Consider the following 14,254-nt stretch of genomic DNA (forward strand, 5'->3'; position numbering starts at 1 on the left):
CCCACCCCACCGCCCAATGAACGCCCCCCCAACCGCCGGTGACTGCCAACCAGAGGTCTCACGACTTCGAATACCCATCGACCACTAATTTATTACCATTTTTGTCCTTCATATACGCGCTGATGGGTGGGCCCTATGGTAATGTGCGCTGCTGAATGTGGACCGTTGAGTAGTCAATTGATCGTGTTATCAACAAATTACGGAGTGCATGGTGAGCCAGTGACCATATAATCACCCTAAAATGTACTCCTATTTTATTAACACAGTACAAACTCAAACTACCCTTTCTTTCTTTCATATACGGGCTGACAGGTGGGCCCCACAGTTACGCGCCCCGATGGTGCAACACTAGTTGCGCTGCGTGGAACGTTTGACTAGTCAATTGATTGTGTCATCAACAAAATACGGAGTTGTACGGGTGAGCCAGTGACCGTATAATCATGACATGTATCTGTTTAACACGGTACAGACGCAAGGGCTCATATATACGTGCAAGCACTCACCGCTATAAGCACACACATGCGAACCCTACCCCTATGAGCACCTTCGAGAGAGTGGGCTAGCATATATGATCTTGAGATTTTATGAAGTCACCATAGGTGCCTCGTAGTCGAGTGGAATGTCTCCTCCCACTGAACGTACATCGCCAGAAAATACTGAAATTAACACAAGATAAATGCGAGCACCGGGACTTTAATCTTGGTGGGCTCGAGAAACCACCGTCCTCCTAACCATCCAACCACATGTTGGTTAGCACGACAAAATGTATGTGGTGACCGTGATGAGCTTATTCTGAAGTCCAGTGACCATATCGTGCTTTCGCTTCAAATACAATGACCGTAAGTGTCGTCAACAAAATACGGAGCACGCATTAAATGCAAAGTTCGTCAGTGTCATCAACAAAATATGGAGACGTATCGTGAGCTAGATACCGTTGTACTATTGTATATGCTTATTTTCTTAGTGGCCGATTGCGTGTGTGGTGTGGTGGGCACATCATTTCTAGTTGTGGTGGGTCAACATGAAGACTCATGGGTCGGTTCCATCCTGCGCCACATATAGGTTGGACCGAGACGTGTTATATGAAGACCCATGTGGAGGACTCAGCATACAACACGAAGCTACCAGAGTCGTGGAGGACTCTATCCTCACTGGTGATAAGCCGACTATATATGATTTGAAACCCTAGGCCCTTAGTATGTTATACAAGCTTGGGGGCTAGTTCGTCGATAGTATACACACACGCACAATGCCTGGTATTCCCGTGTACTTTGTACACACCCCTATCACTAATATACAGTACCAGGAGTAGGCTCTTTCTTCAACTGCAAGGGTCCGATCCAAACTAGGGTAAAAATTTGCCTCGTATTACCATCCATCCTAAGAGCCAGGGATATCCTACCGAATGATATAATGAAATCATATCTGCCAACTACTAAGAGAGAGGTGTGTCGGGGGGGGGGGGCAATGTGTGCGAGAGAGGACTAAAGATAATGTGTGTGCGGGAGACACATAGGCACATATATGTGCGTATAGAGGGCTAGTAGAGACCGTGTGTGTGTATATATGCATGTGAGAGAAATAGTGTTTTCCAACTGAGATTAGTGAAAAGAGTGGTACATAGTGGTCAGAAAGAGAGAGAGAGAGAGAGAGAGAGAGAGAGAGAGAGAGAGAGAGAGAAACATAGAGAGCATGTGCGTGAGACACCCCGACACCCTGAGAGAGATTGTGAGCATGTGTAAAAGAGAAATGCCGACGCATATAAAGTGTGTGCACTTATGCGTTAGATAGAGAGATATATAACGCGTTTGTGAGAACCGGGCGAGGCATAGTGCATCTACGTGTAAAAGGCGGTTCTACGCATTAAATTAAAATATAAGTGGCATTATTATTTTTGGATGAGATCATGAATTTTGCAAATTGTGTATGAACGAAAATCGGTCTATCAGACACCCATACTCTATTGAATTCTAGCATGTGCATGCATTTATTTCATATTATCGATCCATAGAGTGAGAGCAGTTTGAAATACAAGCAATGGATGCTTTTGCAATTCATATATAAACATTAATTAGTGCACTCCATGTTGTTAGTGTGAAGCACTTTATACATTTGTCACTTGCATGGATACATTCCAAATTGCTAGCTACGAAATAGAATACATGTCGAATTCAACATAAAGCGGGTTTCGAAGATTAGAATTCATAGGAAGTGCATTCATCTATTTGTACCCGAGATAATGGCATTTGTAAATCATATGTAAAAGGGGGCATCAATCTTTGTTGTGAGTTTGAACATGCTATATATATTCACACGCATATATAACTTTTTTTGCAACCAAGGAGATTATATCTGGAACCATGCATGAACTGAGGTAAGTTGCATATTTTTTAATATATACTCGTGTACAATGTATATTGAAATGTACCCCCTCCATTCCAAAATAATCGTAGCTATAGGATTTTCAAGAGTAAAGATTTGTGAAGTTTGACAAATCCTGAAAGTTCAATTCAATAGAACCAAAAACGCTAATGCTTCTGCTCCCAAATATTGAACAAAGCGCCAAATAGGCCTCTGGTCACCCGAAACCGTGCGAGACTAATGTTTTGGTGGTAGGAAATTACTGTCCTGACTCTGACCCGTGTAGCCTATTGGCCCGATGTCCAAAGGTCAAAATCGGGGTAGGTTTGTAACTTCACCAAGACGCCAGTCTCAACCACCTCCGAGAAGCATTCATACGCCGTGGGCACCTAAACACCCATGCGCTCGGCCGAAATCTATCCCACCCACATTTGGGACACCTGGCATGACTGTCCTACCCCCAACCCGCAATATGTTCAAAATTTTAGATGGGCGCAAAGTTTGTAACTTTCCCCAAATTTTAAACAAGCACGTCTCAAACTGAAACATTGTTCCCCCTTAGTTCCCCGCCTCCCTCCGTTTCCCCATTCATACTCCGTGGGCGCGAAAACGCCCTCTCCACCAGCCACGAAACCCCAGCCACCTCCGTCCTCCACCCCATAGCGGCCAATCCACCGCCGCCCTCCTCCATCACGCCGGAGCCGGTACCCCGACATCGTCGTCCAACGCAAGCATAACCGCAACGCCCTCAAGGACTTAGCAGCTGAAGCCGAGGCAGAGCTGCCTCCACGACGCCAGTGCCGATGTGCACCGTACCAGAACCACTCCGACCACGCTGTCCTGTGCCTCACTACTGCGGCTCCACTGTCGCAACTGGCCACCGCACCGGATCTGTTCCCGCTACGCCGTCGTTCACCGCCTCGGATCTGCTTCCCCGCCGCCGACAGACGGCCATCGCACCACACTCAACAACTTGGCCATGGGTTCGTCCAAGGCTGCACCATCCTCCACAACTTCTAGTTTTCGGTGAACAACAAGAAGATCGTCGGAAAAACAGAAGTAGGACACAGCACTGCCAGCAGAAAGAGGTACTCCTCATCCCTTATTCTTGCAAATCTTATGTCTCCACTCACACCGTATTCATCCCATGAAAGAAACTAGTTGAGCGATTCTTACTGCATCTTCTTCGTGATACTAGATGCACAAGGTTTCCTCCCTTTTACTATTTCACCTTTGCTAGAGGTCAGTAGCCCGCCTGGATTTCAATTCAGGGTCAGTCGAACTGAAATTAAAAGAAGCAGCACCCGCTTAGGCGCGCGGAGCACCTAGTCTGCATGTTCCCCGGGGAAGGGGCGCATCGGTGTTTATCATAGGGTTGTGGGGCGCAGGAGCTGCTTGCGCCCGATCTAGAGGTCGGCGGGGCTTGAATGGATGGCCGGGGGCGGTGCCAAGGACGACGGTGCGGTGAGGTCGAGGGGAGGGCACATGTAGGGGAGGAATACTGGGCCGATGGTCGCTGGCGTTTCGAGGAAGATCGTCAACACTGACTGGTTGGAGGTAGATGAAGGTGATCTGCCCGTTCTTTGTACATCGGAAGGTGCAGAAAAAATGGACTGACCTATTTGCTTTCAGTCGACTGTTATTTTCATAGAATCTTGTAGTAATTTAGTGTGCCATGCATGTTGTGGAGCTATCATATGTCTCCCGTCATTTATTTCTCACCGACCTGCTATCTGCTACCTTTACACAGTACTAATTGTGCACACACTTCACCCATACTCACACTATTGTTTTTTTATGCATGGGTATTTCAGACTCTGACGCAGTGTTGATGAATGCAGAAAAGAAAAGACAGAAGTCACTCCAGTGTAATTCGAAGATAAGCACTAAGCGTTTCAGCGCTCTAATGGGTGCAATGTCAGCAGTTGGAGACAGTAAACGTAGCTCTGCATTTGATGATCTCAATTGCCACACACAACCATCCCAGGTGCTTGCTTTAACTTCACGCTGTCAAATGTGGTTGCATGTTGCATATGATGTCTAGCTTATATTGCTTCCAATTTGGTTAAATTGCATCTTCTTACTTTACACATTATACCTTTGATAATGACATGCCTTCTTGTTTTTGATACATACTACATATGTCTATTAACCATGTTCGTACATCAAACTAATGCTCTTTTGTATCCCTCATCAATCACTTATGATGAGACAGTCACCCAAGTGCGTTACTATGAGACACCCTACTCGTTTAAAGAGTGCAGTGTCATCCTCCCTAAGGGAGTCCCAGATTAGGGGGTGTCCGTATGGCCGGACTATGACCTTTGGCTGGACTCCCAAACTATGAAGATACAAGATTGAAGACTTCGTCCCGTGTCCGGATGGGATTTTCCTTGGCGTGGAAGGCAAGCTTGGCGATTCGATATGAAGATCTCCTCCCATTTTAACCGACTCTGTGTAACCCTAGCCCTCTCCGGTGTCTATATAAACTGGAGAGTTTTAGTCCGTAGGACGAACAACAATCATACCATAGGCTAGCTTCTAGGGTTTAGCCTCTCTGATCTCGTGGTTGATCAACTCTTGTACTACCCATATCATCAATATTAATCAAGCAGGAGTAAGGTTTTACCTCCATCGAGAGGGACCGAACCTGGGTAAAAACATCATGACCCTTGTCTCCTGTTACCATCCGCCTAGATGCACAGTTCGGGACCCCCTACCCGAGATCCGCCGGTTTTGACACCGACATTGGTGCTTTCATTGAGAGTTCCTCTGTGTCGTCACCGTCAGGAAGGATGCCGCACCCCGTCTTTAAAGACGGCGCTGTTGCTAAAGGAGCTTTAGCTGTCAGCCAAACTCTCCAGCTAGGCAGTTTTTTGATGACCGCCTGTTCGGCCGCCGCGCCAACGATGACCTCTCGGGTCATCGAAAGCAATCTCCACATCAGCTCGGAACTCGCCGAGCAGTTAGATCTGATGGAGTTCTTTTCCTTAAACGAGCTCTTGGATCGCATCGCCGCCCTGGGAGTCGCTACAGATTACGGCCAGATTGGGCTTAAACCCGATCTGAGAGAGATTGACTCTCCCCAGGTCACCCACCACGTTGAAGTGGTGGAGGAACAATGCGGCGAATCTTCACCCATCCTAAGGACCAGATGTGTCCGAATTCCTGATCCCTCCAAGCCGGACATCCGCGGAAGGGAGGACGTCTCCCAAGCCATGAACCTAAAGTCAGGCAGCGGGCCTGATTCATTGGATAACATCCAAGAGAACAAGCTTCCGAGTTCAAAAATTTCTTGGCCCCTGAGTCTTAGATCGGGCGAGGTTCCGGATTTAAATCCACCCGCCCACCCAAATATAAGGGATCTATCCCAAATCCGGCAAGAGCCCAGGGAAACAGTATACCATTACTGGGCCAGATTCCTCCTGGTTATGAACAGGATAAAGGACTGCCGCGAGAGGGATGCAATTTCATTCTTCTGTAACAACTGCACGGACATCGGAATCCTCAACGCCATAAGTCGCCGCGAAGTTACATGCTTCGCCGACTTGACATCCATAGTACAAAAGTACTGTGCGACAGAAAGCATTCGGAAAACCGAAACAAAATTCTGGGACAATCCGACCCTGAATACAATCTCAGTCCGGAACAAAAGGGCGCATTATCGCCAGACACCTGGGCCAAAGAGCAAAAAACAAAAACCCTCTATAGTGTATGGAACCGTACTGGAGGGATGGCTCAATGGACCCTGTAAAATTCATAATACAGAGGGCGTCACACCACCTCATAGCCTTAGAGCATGTTGGATACTCCGGCAGGTGGCCAGAAGTGGCGAGGAGCTTCTAACTCCAGAATCCGCAGAGCACCACCCCAGAAACGCCAGTACAGTGTCAACAGTCTTCGAGACTTTCGCATCAAACAATGCAAGGAAACAAACGCTCCGCAGCCTTACCAAAGTCTACCAAGTAGCGACAATAAACCCATGGAGTGACACGGCTATTACCTTTAATGCCAGTGATGAACCTAAATTCCGGACAGCTCGAGCACCAGCCGCACTGGTCCTCAGTCCGATAGTGGACGGCTTCCGGCTTACAAAGGTATTCATGGACGGTGGCAGTGGATTGAACCTCATCTATGAGGAAACCCTGCGTAAAATGGAAATAGACTGGAGCTGCATTGAGCGAAGCAACACAACCTTTAGAGGAATAATCCCCAGCCGGGAAGCGTGCTGTTCAGGGAAAATCACACTAGATGTGGTGTTCGGCACGCCGGATAATTACAGATCCGAGGAGGTCACATTTCAAGTGGCCCCGTTCAGCAGCGGATATCACTCTCTGTTAGGGCGAGAAGCATTCACAATTTTTCAAGCTATACCCCATTACGGGTACATGAAGCTCAAAATTCCCGGACCCAACGGAATCATCACTCTTGCTAGTGATCCGGACACAGCGCTCCGTGCAGACAATAAGACAGCCGCATTGGCCCTCGAGGCATTATCCGAAGCCCTGGCGGCCGAGGAACTAACTGTGTTGCGCTCCACGGTGGACAGGGACGACGTGATACTCGACAAAAGATCCAAGTCCACCTCCTTCAAGCCGGCAGACGAAATAGTCAAGTTCCAAGTCCATCCAACGGACACTACAAAAACGGCCTCCATCGGGGCACAACTAAGCCCTAATGTAGACACCGCACTCAGAGAATTCCTACGAGAAAATTGGGACATTTTTGCCTGGCACCCTTCAGACATGCCAGGAATCCCACGCAGGCTGGCCGAGCACAGCCTGAACATCCTAAAAGGATTCAAGCCCGTTAAGAAGACTCTTCGGCGTTTCTCCGAACCTAAGAGACAAGCCATGGGAGAGGAGCTAGCCAAACTACTGGATGCCGGATTCATCAGAGATATAAAACATCCGGACTGGCTAGCAAACCTGGTAATGGTACCAAAGAAGGACAAATCATGGCGCCTATGCATCGATTTCAAAGACCTAAATAAGGCCTGCCCGAAGGATCCATTCCCCCTCCCCCGCATTGATCAAATCATCGACGCCACTGTAGGACACGATTCACTGTGTTTCCTCGATGCATACTCTGGCTACCACCATATCAAGATGGCAGAGTCAGACCAAGACGCAAGAGCATTCATCACCCCATACGGCCCATTTTGCTTCAACACAATGCCCTTCAGGCTCAAAAACGCCGGCGCAACATATCAGCGCATGATTCAGACATGTCTGGCCAACCAGATCGGCAAAACGGTTGAAGCGTACGTGGATGACGTGGTCATCAAATCCAAACACGTCGAAACTCTAATAGACGACTTGAGGCTCACATTCGATAACCTCCGAACATATGAAATTAGGCTTAACCCGGAAAAATGCGTCTTCGGCATACCAGCCAGAAAGCTCTTGGGCTTCATCGTATCCGGTAGAGGAATTGAAGCAAACCCAGCCAAGATCCGAGCTCTGTCACAATTGGATATTCCAAAGGATCTCAAGGAAATACAAAAATTGACTGGATGCATGGCGGCTCTAAGCCGCTTCATCTCCCGCTTGGGGGAAAAGGCATTACCCCTTTACCGCCTCCTCCGGCGCACCGAACACTTCGAGTGGACGGATGCCGCCACGGCCGGACTCGAAGAAATAAAAGCCATACTAGCAACAAACCTTGTCCTGGGTGCGCCTAGCATCGGCGAACCAATGTTGTTATACATCGCGGCAACTCACCAAGTTGTAAGCACAGTCCTCGTCGTCGAACAACAAACAGACGGACACAAATTCCCTGTCCAGAAACCAGTGTACTACGTGTCCACTGTCCTCACTCCATGCAAGTGTCGGTACCCGCATTACCAAAAAATAGCATACGCAGTGTTCATGGCATCCCGGAAGCTACAACACTACTTTCAAGAGTGTTCGATAATAGTAGCCTCCGAAGTACCTCTTAACAATATCATAAACAACCGCGACAATGGGACGGATTGCCAAATGGGCCATTGAGCTCCTCCCGTTCGACATAACATATAAGCCACGGCGAGCCATCAAGTCGCAAGACTTGGCCGACTTTATCGCTGAATGGACTAAAGCCGAACTCCCTAAAGAGTACGGCACATATTCCAACTAGACCATGCACTTCGACGGCTCCAAGATGCTGGCGGGTCTGGGTGCTAGCGTCGTCTTGACGTCCCCAACAGGAGATATAGTTCAATATGTACTCCAGATAATGTATACGGACTCCAACAATGCAGCCGAATAAGAGGCCCTGCTACATGGCCTCCGGATGGCAGTCTCCATGTGCATTCAACGCCTAGAGGTGCGGGGGGATTTGAACCTCGTGATATCCCAAATAAACGGGGACTTTGATGCCAAAGATCCAAAAATGGCAGCTTATCGCAACTTCGTCCAAAATATGTCCGCTCGGTTCGAAGGGCTGGAATTCCACCACATAGCCCGGGAAAATAATCAGGCAGCATACGTCCTGGCATGCATCGGCGCAAAGCGCGATGCAGTCCCCCCCAACATTTTCCTGGAAAGGCTATTCAAGCCATCCATACAGTGGGAAGGGGAATCCGGAAATCACAATTCGGACCTGGCCGCATCACCTGACCCCGAACACCCTGACACAACTGAAGACTCCGTCAGTGAAGTCACACCCTCAGCCCACGTAATAATGGCAGTAATTGCCTCGTGGACAGAACCATTCTTAGCCTATCTAACTAGGCAGGAACTTCCCGAGGACCAAAATGAGGTACGCTGCATAGTGCGGCGATCTAAAGCCTATAAAGTCCACGAAGGAGAGCTTTATAAGAAAAGCACCACCGGAGTCCTTCAAAGGTGTATCTCCAAAGAGGAAGGGCGGAACCTTCTGGCAAAAATTCACGCCGGACTCGGCGGGCACCAGGCCGCAGCCCGAGCCCTTGTGAGCAAGGCCTTCCGTACCGGATTTTATTGGCTGACGGACCGGGCAGACGCTCAGGACTTAGTCCAGCGATGCGTCGGTTGCCAATTATTCGCTAATCAAAGCCACATGCCGCCTACCGCCCTACAAACCATACCCATTACCTGGCCTTTTGCGGTCTGGGAGCTTGACATGGTTGGACCCCTTAAAAGAGGAACCCACAAGCAAACATATCTACTGGTCATGGTGGACAAAATTCACCAAATGGATAGAGGCCAAGCCTGTTAAGACGGCCGAATCCGGACCGGTGATAGACTTCATATCCGGGGTTGTACACCGTTACGGCGTCCCCCACAGCATCATCACTGACAACGGCACAAACTTTACGGCCGATGAAGTTAAACTCTGGTGCAAAAACATGGGCATTAAGCTCGAGTACGCTTCAGTCTATCACCCACAAACTAACGGTCAAGTCGAGCGAGCCAACGGTCTCACCATGAGCAGCATCAAACCCAGACTAGTGCGATCCCTCAAGAAATCTAACACGCACTGGGTAGAGGAGCTTGACTCCGTACTCTGGGGGCTGCGGACCACGCCTAATCGCACTATCGGATTCACACCATTTTTTATGGTATACGGCGCAGAGGCAGTCCTGCCCTGCGACATAATTCACGACTCACCTCGCGTGCGCATGTATGAAGAAAGAGAAGCTGAGCTCGATCAGCAGGACATCTTGGACACATTGGAGGAGGAGCGCGACGTGGCAAAAGCCTGTTCCGCATTCTATCAACAGCAGGCTCGAAGATATCACAGCAGAGAAGTATGGGCCAAAACTTATAACGTTGGCGAACTAGTTCTATGCCTGCCGGACAAGAAAAAGGACAAACTAAAGCCCAAATGGGAGGGCCCCTTCATAATCGACCAAGTCCTGACTGGTGGAGCGTACCGTCTGCGAAACGCATTGGACAACCGACTCGAGCCGAACCCATGGAACGCAGCACGCCTACGAAGATTCTACGCCTAGCGTCGGACTCTGTGTTCGTCTCCTTCCTTCGTCCCTTTTTTATTACTTATTTCAAATTAGCTGCCTGGTATTTCTCTCCTTCTCCCTCCCTTTTTCTCCCAAGCCTTTAGGGGCTTGCTTGCGCGTTGTTCGCACATAATTGACACGCCACCCGCGCTCATTATACCTGGGGGCTTCTTTATTAGAAGCTTATATACACAGGCTTCATGCCCGAAACATGTGTGACACTTTCGCATGAACCTTTTATGCACCATTATATGCATCAATATGACTTAAGTTTTGGCCAAGCTGGGTTGCCTGGCTCCTGTGCTTACCCCTATGTTCCCGTTTGTTCGGCTAGGTGGTAAAGGGAGCAACTCTGTGATTGTTACTGCCGGGTCACCCGGATGTGTACCTCAGACTGGGTGAAGCCGAAAGCTAGCATTCTTAAGGGAATATTCGGTTGGTGAACTAAAAGATGACTTTTCGCTTGTTTATTTATCTGCCCCCAGATGCTTTTCTGCTTTTTTACGGAGTCCGGACATGCACTTTAGGGCATGCCTCCCAGGGAAAGGAACCCCTAACGGAACTATTCTCCCTGGAAGATGTTTCTTACTAACCATGTAATATAACATAACTAGTTGGGCACTTGTCTGCTAAAGCACTTATGACCCCTACGCCTGGTCTCCATGCATGCCCTGATTCTTACATAACCGAGAGGGTATTCGGACACACTCCGGACTATCGGTTCCAGAGGTTGAAGCGAAAAGGTCCGCAATGACAAACGATCTACAATCCGGCTAGAAGGCATTTTACATGTCATTTTAAATTACATAGTCAATTTGATTGGGTATATTCTTCTTCAATACCATCCAACAGGTTGTCTAATTTACAGTCCTGTTGGGAATACTTGGCGGACAGCTCTACCTGGCCATACACTAAATTGACACGGATCTCCTTCCCGTCGGGCCCCACAGGGCCGACCTCGGCCATGTGGTTTGGGTCAGCCTTCGTGTACCGCATCTTCACCATGGCCCAGGCCTCCCTGGCGCCTTGACGGCAGGCCGATATCTTCCATAATCGGAAGCGTTGCCACACTCCCTTCAGCTTCTCTGCAAGCTCTTCAGGGCCTTCGGGCAGGAAGAGGGATGGCCACAAAGCCTGGACGACGCCTTGCATCACCTGCCGAACTCGTCCGTGCAGTTGCAATAGCTCGGGGAGAAGGTCCCCCGCAGAACCGGGCATTTCCTCCGCAAGCCGACCTGTCAGCATATCTGCAGACATAGCTCTGTCAATCGACTTCCTCGCCGAACTCTTTTTCGAAGATTCGTTTAAGCACTTACTAAAAATGCCGCGTCGAAGTCGCCGATTCTCCTTTACGGAATCAGACAGCTGAGCACGAACATCCTTTAGTTCCTCGCCCAGCTGGGTATTGGTGTCTTGAAGCTTGTTCTTCTCTTGCCTCACCCTCGTCAGCACGCTCTCGCCGGCCTTTAACTGGCGCAGGAGTTGTTGCTTGTCCAGGTTCACTCCGGCCCCATCTGCACTATTATTGTCAGAATTGCACACATGCCGCACTTCACAGCAGAATTATCTTCCGAAGCATATATTACCTGAGGGGATCCCCTTGGCATTCTCTGAAGCGGCCAGTGCGGCCTCAAGTTAGGCCTTGCACTCTTCCAACTCCTGGGACAGTTGCGTATTCTTTTTTGTAAGATCCTGCATATCATATGATCCTTAAATCAGTTATCTTAACTGTTTCAAGTCTCAGGGGCTACTAACATATATAACCATCAGATTTACTCACCCGTATGTCTTTCACATACTACTTTGTGGCTCTGGCTAGACCATTTTGAGCGGCACGGAGGTACGCATCTTCTGTATTAAAGGCGTCCAACGCCTCTTGGGAAAAACATGTGTCACGAAGAACAGCCCGGCGACGCCCGTGGTTCATGGCACTCTCCACCTCTGAATGGGTGGCAGATAGCCCGTCCGCGTCCTCTGTCGAAGGAGCGTCCGATGTGCGCCCCATGTTCGCCTCCGCTTCCGGACCCGGCCTTGAAGCCTGGCCGGTGGATATAGTCCGGCGGGTGCTCTTCTTCCTGAGGAGAGCATGAGCGTTAGTGTGACTTGAGGGCATAAACCCTAGGCGTTAAAGTTGCATGCCATACCGTTGCGCCGGAATCTCGATCCGGTCCGCACTTCTTTTTAACCCGCCTGGCTTCAATGGCCCTTGTTGGCTACCCACCGCGGGCTCGGCCCTCCGCCTCAAGGATTTCCCCTGCAAAGCGAAACACTATTGGTTTATGGCAATCAAAATAAAGCATGGATGGATCCTCTTCAAAGTACTGGGACTTTGGTCTCGGTTACCTTTGAGCCCGGAAGTAGTCCGGGATAGTCGACCGTAATGGCCACTAAGGTGTTGTCCTTACTCAATTGATGAAACACCCCGTCAATTAGCTCCACACATAAGTTTGGGTCCTCTTGGGAGTTGTCACATCCTAGTTAGCCATGCATTAGAGTGTTGCATCATGTTTACTCTTTCATCAGAAACCTGAAATGGGGATGACAGAACCCCCAGTCCCCTCTGAATCGAATTAGGGTTTACTAAAAACTTTTTCAATGAACCTGAAATGCCCTTCTAAAATGCCCATCATTTTTGTCTTGGTTCAGAACCTCTGCCAAAAGTGGTGCACATTTTCCTAGGCCAGCTTAGGGTTTTTGAATTAAATCATAAATATTTGAATTTGGGCATTTAAAATTATATAAAATATTTAAATGCTCAAATATCTCCAAACTAAAATGTTTCATGTTGGAAATAATCCAACTTTGGACCAGGAGTAGTTTGGTGATTTTAGGAGTAGCCTAAGTATTTTATTAATTCAACAAAGTTGCAGAAGTATTAAAAAAACAGAAAACAGAAAGAAATGGAAAAAGCTTACCTGGCGCCTGCTCCCGGCCCACCTGCCGGCCCAGCCCAGCGCCGCTCCAGCGAGCTGCTTGCCGGCCAGGCAGGCAGGCAGGTGCCCGGCGGCGACCGCAGCGCGCGCCACGCACCTGCTCGCCGCCTCGCCGCTCCCCGCACCCGGTGACGTCGTGGACCGGCCTCCCTCGCTCCCCCGAACCCCCCAGACAGCCCCTCTCCTCTCCAGCTCCTCCCCCTCGCGCTCCCCCGTCATGACCGACGCCACCATCGCTGTGCCTTCGTCGTAGCCGTGCTCCCCGCCGCCCGTGCGTCCTCTCATCGTGTCCAGGAGCTCCGCCGCTGTCCACTCCATCGAGCAAGCTGAGCCCCGAGCGCTCGCTACGCCCGAGTCCACCGCAACGACCTCGCCCGAACCGCCGTTGCCGGAGATCCCCTTCAACGCCGTCGTCGCTCCGGTCCATCTCCGGCCACACCAAGGGCTTCGTCGCACTCACTGTGAGCTTAGCCATCTTCCCCTTCCTTCCGTTCTTGCTCCCGAGCCGTGTAGCAACCTCCCGGAGCTCAACCGCACCCACCGCCGTGGAGCTCGTCGCCGACGTGCTCCCGGTTACCCTCCGACCACTCCACGGTGTCCATCATGCTCACCGTGTCACTTAGCACCTAGCTAGCCACTCCCCGAGACTCACCGACCCCTCTAGCGTCAAGTTCGTCTTCGGCCGAACCCCGGTGGCCGCCAAAGTCGTCGCCGGCGCCAACTCCGGCCACCCCGACTCCAACGGACTCCACCAAGAGCTGCGGCTTGTCCTCAGCTCCACTCCGGTGGTCTCCGCGACCCATTTGGTGGCCGAAACGGCCAAAACCACTTCCGCCGCCGCGTCGGGCTCGCCGGCGGCTAAACGCCGGTGCAGCCGACCCAGGTTTGACCACGGGTGGGCCCTGGTTGACTCCCCTGAGTCAATGACGGGTGGGGCCCAGCCCTGTTAATTAAACAGGTTTAGTTTTAATTAAACTTTAATTAATTTAATCACCCTGACATGCGGGACCCACTGTCAGGTTTGACCCGGACGTGTTCC

Source organism: Triticum aestivum, chromosome 7B, assembly GCF_018294505.1.
Source record: "Triticum aestivum cultivar Chinese Spring chromosome 7B, IWGSC CS RefSeq v2.1, whole genome shotgun sequence".
NCBI classification, from domain to species: Eukaryota; Viridiplantae; Streptophyta; class Magnoliopsida; order Poales; family Poaceae; genus Triticum; species Triticum aestivum.